The following is an 8,041-nucleotide window of genomic DNA, read 5'->3' as shown; positions in this document are numbered from 1 at the left end:
ACTTCCAAATTATCAAATTTAAATCAACATATATTTATTAGTGCATAATTTATGATGTTTTGTTATCTAGAACTGGCATAGATGATTTTTTGATCATATTCTCTATGAAGTTATAATCACAATGTTGGCCAAGTTCCAGTCATCTCAAGAAGCCTCAGTTGGAAAAAGGATGAGCTCCCAAAGTGAAAACCTCCACATCTCCCTGGCTGTTGGCCTGGCTATGCACTTTCTTAGTATTCGGCATCTTTAGAAGGCTGCTCACACCTGGAAATTTGACAGAATAAGAGACGTAAGAGACAGATGCAGAGTCCTACATGAAAGCCACAATGAGCTACGTTCCAAAGTGCCACGCTGTCATCTGTGCTGTATAGTATCTGTCACACAGTCTAAGCTGGGAACCACGTAGGAGGACATGAGGATTGTTGGGATTGTTGTGAGCCAATGTGAAAAGTAGTTTGGCAACGGTATGATTCTCCTAGGTCATCTTTTGGTACATTTTTAATGGTATTGGTCCATCGTAAAATATAACAAAGGCATTTTATGTCATAAGGTTATCCCATAAATATTATTTTAATGACTACAGTGCATTAGATGCTTTTGGCCTTTTGCATTGTTTTGAAACAATGTGCTATCATAAACAATCCTACAATAAAATGTTTTGTGTGAAGCTTTTCCATCTGTATTTCAGATAATTTCTTTTGGATTGCAATCTCGCTATGGGACTAATGAAAAAGTTTAACACAAACTGCCAAATTTATTTATGACTGGATTCTATTATTTAATTTACATGGAGTATTAAAATATCTGTTTCATTGTTCCTTTATCAGGGGACTTTTGATGTTTTAAAAACTAAAAGCACTAGTTTTTAAACTTCATTTTATTTCCATGTTAGTTTCCCTGTTCCTTGGTTCCTTAATCACTATCCCTACTGGTAACTATAACAATAGTGTGTGTGTGTGTGTGTGTGTGTGTGTGTGTGTGTTCCTGTGTGTGTGTCTGTGTAACTGGTAGAAAGATGAAAATATGGAGACAGAATTATGAGAATTGTTCCCCCAAGTTAAATGAAAAAGAATGAGAAGGGAAAGCTAGGAAGGATCTGAGAGGAGAAATAATGTATAACAAAGAAAATATTCCCTGAGGGTAGAAATGGAGAAAAGAAGAAGAGTAGAAATTTACTCACACACACCTCAATGGGGCCGAGCATGCTGGTTGGTGAAGGAGAGAGGCTGGGAAATACCATTTCCTGTGACTATCTCCAGGAGGCCATGTTGGCTTTCCTCACTAGACAAGATGCTGAGAGAAGAAAATATGTGAACCTTAAATTCAGAACATTTATGACCCTTCACTTTTTCCCTCAGTTCTTTTGCTTTCTTTTACTTCCTTTCAGTTCCTGACTATTAGGAAACTCATTTCCTATGATAAAATCATGACAAATTAAAAGTAATCTTGAGAAACGTGCATTCTATGTGTAAGAGTACCATCAGATAACGCAAGGAACTGAGTACCTTTTCATAGTAGGTACGCCCTCCATTGGCTTTGACCGCATTCTAACACAAATCATGAATTTGTCCAAAGTTTTCTGAGGCAACTATTTCGTAAATTATACATTTGTGATTGAAAGATATATTCTTGGATTTATTTCTTTAGTCATCATTGCAGACAAAAAAATAGAGCTGTGTTATTTGCTTACTGTAGCTTTAAGAAGTATTTTCTCCCCTTTCATTATGTGCTGGAGCTACCTTTATCTTACAGCTTATTGAAATTCATGTTTTATTAAATTAATCCACTTACATATCTTATTTCCTTCTCTAAAATGTAAGTTGTGGGCAGAACTTAATTTTATACATCTTTAGTGCTCAGATTAATTCTCAGAATTCCTCCACCATGCTTAATATATAAATATTTGTTGAGCCATTAAATGATGCAGTTGGGAATTTAAATGCCAGGTTTAATATACCTTTATAGCTATCTGCTAAGTTCTTTAGTATGAGAAATATAATAGTTGTAACTATTTTATACAGGTATTTCTGTGAGGAAAGCAAACCTGCAGATTTGTGGAAAATGATACACAGAAATATATCTGACAATGTTCTGACAGAATATACTTAACATGTAAAATGTGTTTGTCAGGGACATTATATATATTCATTCATTCATTCACTCATTCTTTGAAAAAAAGATTTTTAAGCATCTCTTTGCTGGATGTATTTGTTGACTAGGCTAAAAATTTGATTCCACTGACAGTAGGAGTTCTTTTCCTGATTCTAAGTGAAATGTGTTTTAGAAAGCAATAAACAGAATCATTGGATGTGATGGCACATGCCTGTAATCCCAGCACTTGGGAGGCAGAGGCAAAGGATCACTGTAAGTTCCAGGCCAGTTTGTGCTACACAGTGAGTTGAAGGCCAGCCTGGACTACATAGAAAAAAAAGAGGAATAAACAGCATCAACTAGCACAAAAAAGATTCTGAAGATAGTGAAAGTGATTAGAAAATTATCAAGAACTATTGAATAGGTAGGTAAAAATGAACAAAGTCTAGAGCTTCTTGGTATGAGAACATGGAGGAAGAGGCATATACAACTTTGATATTTTTGGCTTTAGACATCATGTGGATTAAGGTATCATTAACCATTTAGTAGATCAGGTAAAATAGCTGGCTAAAAAGTAAAGAAGACAAGCAGGCACTTTTACAGAATTCAAATAATTACTATTTATAAGTGATTGAACAAACAGATCTATTGGGACGTTTGGAAGTTGTCATTATGAAAATCATGACAAAGATCATGACGGATGGAGTAGAAGAAGGGAGGAATAGTGAAGGAAGGAGGTAAAAACAATGAGGAGGAGAATAAAAAAGGGAAACAAGTGGGAATATGACCAAACTTTTATGCAATTTTTTACACTTAAGGTCATCAGTGTAGCCAGGGATTTGGCTCAGTGGTTCTGCCACCTGCCTCAAAAATGCAAAGGACTGAGTTTGATCCCTGGTACCAGGAAAAAAAAAAAAAAAAAAAAGAACATCCGTACATTCTTTGGGCAAACTACTGTGACCATTGGAACCATATGGTTTAACCGATCAAAATTAAAATCTACAGTGATGTAGAATCTTGATATAGTTCTTTTTTCATATCTTAAAAAATCTACAAGATGTTTTGTTTCGTAGCCTCATGTCCACTTTTGTTTCTTAAAACTGTAGTAAAAGCTACTACTAACATGGAGTTCTCTTCCTGTGAGTCTCTGAAGATAATTTACATTGAAAAATGTCATAAACTGATTTCTTGGTGGTTTTTTTATTTTTGGTTTTTTTTTCTCAACTACTCATTATGTAGTTGAGACTAACCTGGAATTCACTATGTAGCCCAGGCTGGTCTGGAACTCACAGCAATCCCCCTGCCTCACCCTCCCAAGTGCTGGGATCACAGGCATGGGCCACCACACCCAGCTCATAAAATGATTTCTTTAGCTCCTCTCACCATCAGCTTTTATGATGAGTACAGACAACATGCAGTAATCAACCTCCTTACATTATTGAAGAACACTTGTAGATTAATTGACTTTTAAAGAAATGAGTCATCATTTTTTCTCTCCTATGTATTACAAGGATGTGTCATGACAGTCATTGATATTGCAATGAAATTCAAAGGCCTCACCTTCGCTGAGTCATATAAGTTTTGATGATCATGAAGAAAATGCAAAGAAATGGGAGTATGTCTTAAAAATGCCCTTTATGGAATAAGAGAAAGGACAGTGATTATGTTTAGAAATATGAAGTAGTTCAATAATAAGTGAAGTTTAACTAGCTGTAGAAACTCTCGCTCATGTCTGGGATTTTGTTTTAGGAATTTTAAAATGAGAAGGCAAGATTAGAATATCTTGAAGTTTCATTTAGCTATAAAATTTCACAGTAATTCAGAGCCATACAAACTCTAAGGCTAATTTAGTACTAGAAATAGCAACAAGCAAAGGGCTCTTACATCAAACAACTCTACATACAGAATCTAAGTGGCAGGAAGTACTTAATAGGGATAACTGTGCTTATCTGTTAGGCAGACTATGCCTGGTTCTATTAATTTAAACCATTTGAAATTGTCATCTATATAGGCAATTTTGTGAGTCACCTTATTATTCAAATTAATCTCATCAATAACAGCAAGCACTTACATTTTATTTTTATTTTGTGGAAGTAGAAATTGAGTAATCAACCTCAACACAGAAGTGAGTGCAATCATTATTGATAGTGAGATATTTTGAGATCTTTAAAATATAAATATAAGTACTATGCCATTAGAATTTTTGTGACTGTTTTGTGCAGTCTTTAATGTTAGATGAGGACTTTTGATTTGGTATTGGAATTCTTACTTGGTATAGAACCCATTCAGCCTGTAAAGATTCTATCCAGGAGCCATTATCTATACCTTTCAAGCAAAATCAACTAAAAGTAGAACCTGCTATTAACTACCTTTCAGTCAATTTTTTGACACTCACAGCCAATCTTTTAGCACAGATATGCTGTGGTTAACATGTTTCCAGATTAGAAATATGAACAAAGAGCTAGGTTGTATTCAAGAGAGAATTCAATGTTGTTATCCACTCCGGGACATGGGTGGCCCCGCAAGCTGAGTCTCTCTGATTCCTATTAGCAGCCTCCTAGAAGCAAGGGGTGGAATGAGGATCACGGAAATCTGCAAATATTTTGAAAAGGCTTCATCTCGAGGCTCATAGAAATGGGGTATTTATTTTCTAAGGATGAAAGAACCCAGGTAGAAGTATGGATTTATCAACAAGTATTTGTTTCTTCATGATCCAGGTTAATTCCGACTATGTATGTTATTAACATGTAAATGGAAATTATAGTGCACAATTTTTTAAAAGTTGGGAAAGCTCATTAAGATTTATTATAGGTCCCAATGTTTGTAGTCCCGGAGTTTAACGACAGATGGTGGTGTAACTCCACCAATTTTGCAGCATCTACATTCAATTTGACATTGTAACATAGATTACCCTTGATTTGACTTCGGTGAAACTAGAATATTCTCTTTTCCCTAAATCTGCCTGGGAGGAGGTCGGGGACAGACTGTACAAAAGAAGTCTGTTTATTTGCTCATCTTCAGAAAACTATAGAGAACGTGAAAAATAGGCACCTAATAATGTGTCTTTTTCTGTGTGAAAGGAAAAATATTTACCTTGTATTTAAATGTTTAGCTTGAAGCCAGTAATATAATTTAGAAGATCGTGTCTCTAACAGAAAAAAAGAAACAACTTTAAAAATTGTTCCTCATCCTCTTTTCCAGCGATCTAACAAGTCAGTTAAATTTTAAGTACAAGTAAGTCACAATAACACCGATAAAATCACTCTGAAGAAAAAAAATGTTGTTGTTTGACTCAAGATTTTGGAGCCAACGCACCTAAATGTGCGAATAACTATATTTTATAACAAACGACTAAAGATGCAGGAGATTCACAAAAGAGCCATGAACATTAAGCCAGTGTTTCTGATGTGACTCCTGCGTGCTTTGCTCTCCGTCCTCCTGGTTTAGTGAGTCTCATTTGGGGTAGTTTAATTCGTGCAAGATAGTCTGGCAGATACCATTTCAAACGAATTTATCTTTGCCCAGGATCTTAATAGAGCAGTGTTTCGGATTTTGTTGATTTGTGGTTTCATAGTAGAATAAATTGAAATCAAATAAATTTTCAGGAGGGAGCTTCGAGGTCCACATGGTGAACTCACTCACCCAGTTACCCAGTCTAACTTTTCCCTGGAACCTCTTTAAATGACCCCTGCAGACCCACGTGCTGCAAAGGAGACCTGAGCTTTGGCTCCGAGCTGCGCAGGCGACTTCAGGGACAGAATTTGGCTTTCCCTCTCTCTCCTCCACCCAGTGCTTTCGTTTAAAGGCTGCCGCGATCCAGCGAGCTGACCAGTGACTGGTGCAAAGGAAGACTCTTCGTTCGCTGTTTGCCCTTTCAGCGTTTTCCTCGGCTGCGGAAACCCGGTTTTCCTATTATTATGCTTCAACTTTTTTTGGAGCCTGTTAGCATTGAGCGCTAAACCCCGGCCGGCTCCAGCAGCAGCCTAGGCGAACAAAGCCTACAGTGTTCCGGGCCGTGCTGGGGCGGGGGTGGTAGGCTAGTTCAAGGAATTGCAAATAAATATATTTTATGACCACCTATCAACAAACTACGTGCCACCGTGGCAGCCCCTGGTAGCCGGGCGGAGTCTGCAGAGTGGTCAGGAGCGGGGGCTGGGCGGGAGGCGACCCGGGGAGAGCGAGGCCGGGGAGCCCTGGGCTTGAACTTTCACCTCTCGAACCCGGGCCCAGCCCATTGGCTGCAGCCAAGCAGTCTGGCAGGGCCGAGGCTCCTGGCAGGACCAGCTTTCTGTACTCCCTGGGCGTCCTCCCGTCGGGAAGGGCTGGTGGCCAGGGGCAAGCTGCAGGCGAGGAACAGATAATGGGGCGAAGACAAGTGGGGCCCAAGGGGGCGGCGGGCTCAGCCCGTTTAGGAAGACGCCTGGGAAGGACGCTCGCCAGTGTGTGAAGAGAACTCCTCGGACCCAGATACCTCTGGGCGCTTGGCTATTTGTACTCCTGGAAGGAAACGTCAGAGGCTGCGAATTTCACCAAAACGTGTTTTTGTGCACAGAAAAGTGAAGGGCTACCTGACCCGGATCCTCTCCAAATCTTGAGAAAGTAACCCTCTTTCCCCTCTTTCGGACCCGAATTTATCTCCCAAGTGGCCAAGAGTCCTCCCTAATCCATCTTTCCTCCTCCTCTGGACCCCTAGAAAGAAAGGGAAGTAACAGGACTGATGTGTGCAGGGGAGAAAGGAGGGAAAAGACGTGAGACGCTGCAGACCTTTTGACCGGTCTGTTACCTTTATTCTCAAATCCGGTGGAAAGATGCATCCTCCGTTTTCCAAGGATTTCGACGCCGTTTGCTCGTCTCTTTTTTTCCCTACTAGAGAGTTTCGGGTTGAGAGAGTCCAGTTTTTATTTAGGTTTGCCAGTCGAGCATAAACGCTGATGATTTCACATAACCTCATCCCCACCTTTCAGCAGTGCCAGGTAGGGCGATTAGGAGCTGGAGCTTTCTAACATCGATGGCTGCTCCTTCCTAGCTCTGACCCCACCTTGAAAAAGATTCGCCCTGTTTGTCCACTGTTCAGCCTGCATTTCGCAAAAGGCCATGTGGAAAAGATTGAGAGCACGATCCATAAGCAGAGCGTTTAAAGACTGCCCGGAGTTTAAAAACACAGAACGCAGCATATTTCAAAGTCTAACTCTACCTTGTTCCGTGTTCTTTTGGGCAGAGGCCATCTGCCTAGGACCAGCCCCATGACTTGTTGACTTAACTGGTTTCACTAGAAAACCTGACGGCTGTTTACAGATGTGGGTGCCAAGGCTGCTTCCGCCCAGGAAGAACTGTGGTTCTGAAGAGCAGGGCTGTGCCAAGTGTGTGCTAGAGCTCCAGTCTGCCCTTTAGAGAAAGGGCGTGCTGCTCTGTGAGGAAAGGGAAGACTCAAAAGACAGAAGTTAGTGCTGCTCGCCCGTCTCCTCAGTCACCACCATTCCCTCTTCTGCTGCCGCTGTTAAAGTTAGCCCTTCCTTCCTTGGGGAGGAGGGCTGGGAAGAAGCCCTGGCCCGGCCCTGTTTGCCGCCACCTCTTGGCCGCAGCTATTTGGAGGAAACTTTCAGCGCCTTTCGGAATGCCGCGCTCGGCCACCGGCTTGAGCGGAGCGACGGGCTCGGGCGGCGCGGCGAAGGCTGTCACAGCCCTGCAAGGTCGCACGGCCCGCGGGCGGGAGAGGGCAGGGAGGACAGCGCGGGAGGGACGCCGGCCTACTGCTGGGGTGGGGAAGGGGCTCAGAGCAACCCCGGTCCCGATTCTGGCCAGACAGCCCGGGGGGAGCGCCTCGCCCTCCTTCGGCCTGGTCCTCCTTCAACTCTCTGTGCTCCTCGGGCAGCCAGGCTGGTCTCCCCCGCGGATGCGCGCAGGGACCCAGGACCGAGCATCCCTCACACCGGTGCCTGGGCTTTGAGGT

General features: G+C 41.6%; 1 long non-coding RNA gene across 1 annotated transcript; it reads right to left on the bottom strand.

Annotated features, from left to right (window-relative positions):
• Positions 1-202: 202 nt before the first annotated feature.
• On the bottom strand, positions 203-7,772 carry LOC104860646. The gene is made up of 3 exons (XR_779751.3): positions 6,875-7,772; positions 1,187-1,293; positions 203-264 (listed from the first exon to the last, which is right to left on the bottom strand). It is a non-coding gene; the product is annotated as an uncharacterized LOC104860646 (long non-coding RNA).
• Between the last annotated feature and the right edge of the window lie 269 nt (positions 7,773-8,041).

Source organism: Fukomys damarensis, unplaced genomic scaffold (genome assembly GCF_012274545.1).
Source record: "Fukomys damarensis isolate Sample0158 unplaced genomic scaffold, DMR_v1.0_HiC HiC_scaffold_4, whole genome shotgun sequence".
Classification (NCBI taxonomy): domain Eukaryota; kingdom Metazoa; phylum Chordata; class Mammalia; order Rodentia; family Bathyergidae; genus Fukomys; species Fukomys damarensis.
The sequence above is the reverse complement of the archived record's forward strand: the minus strand, read 5'-3'. Positions and strand labels throughout refer to the sequence as shown.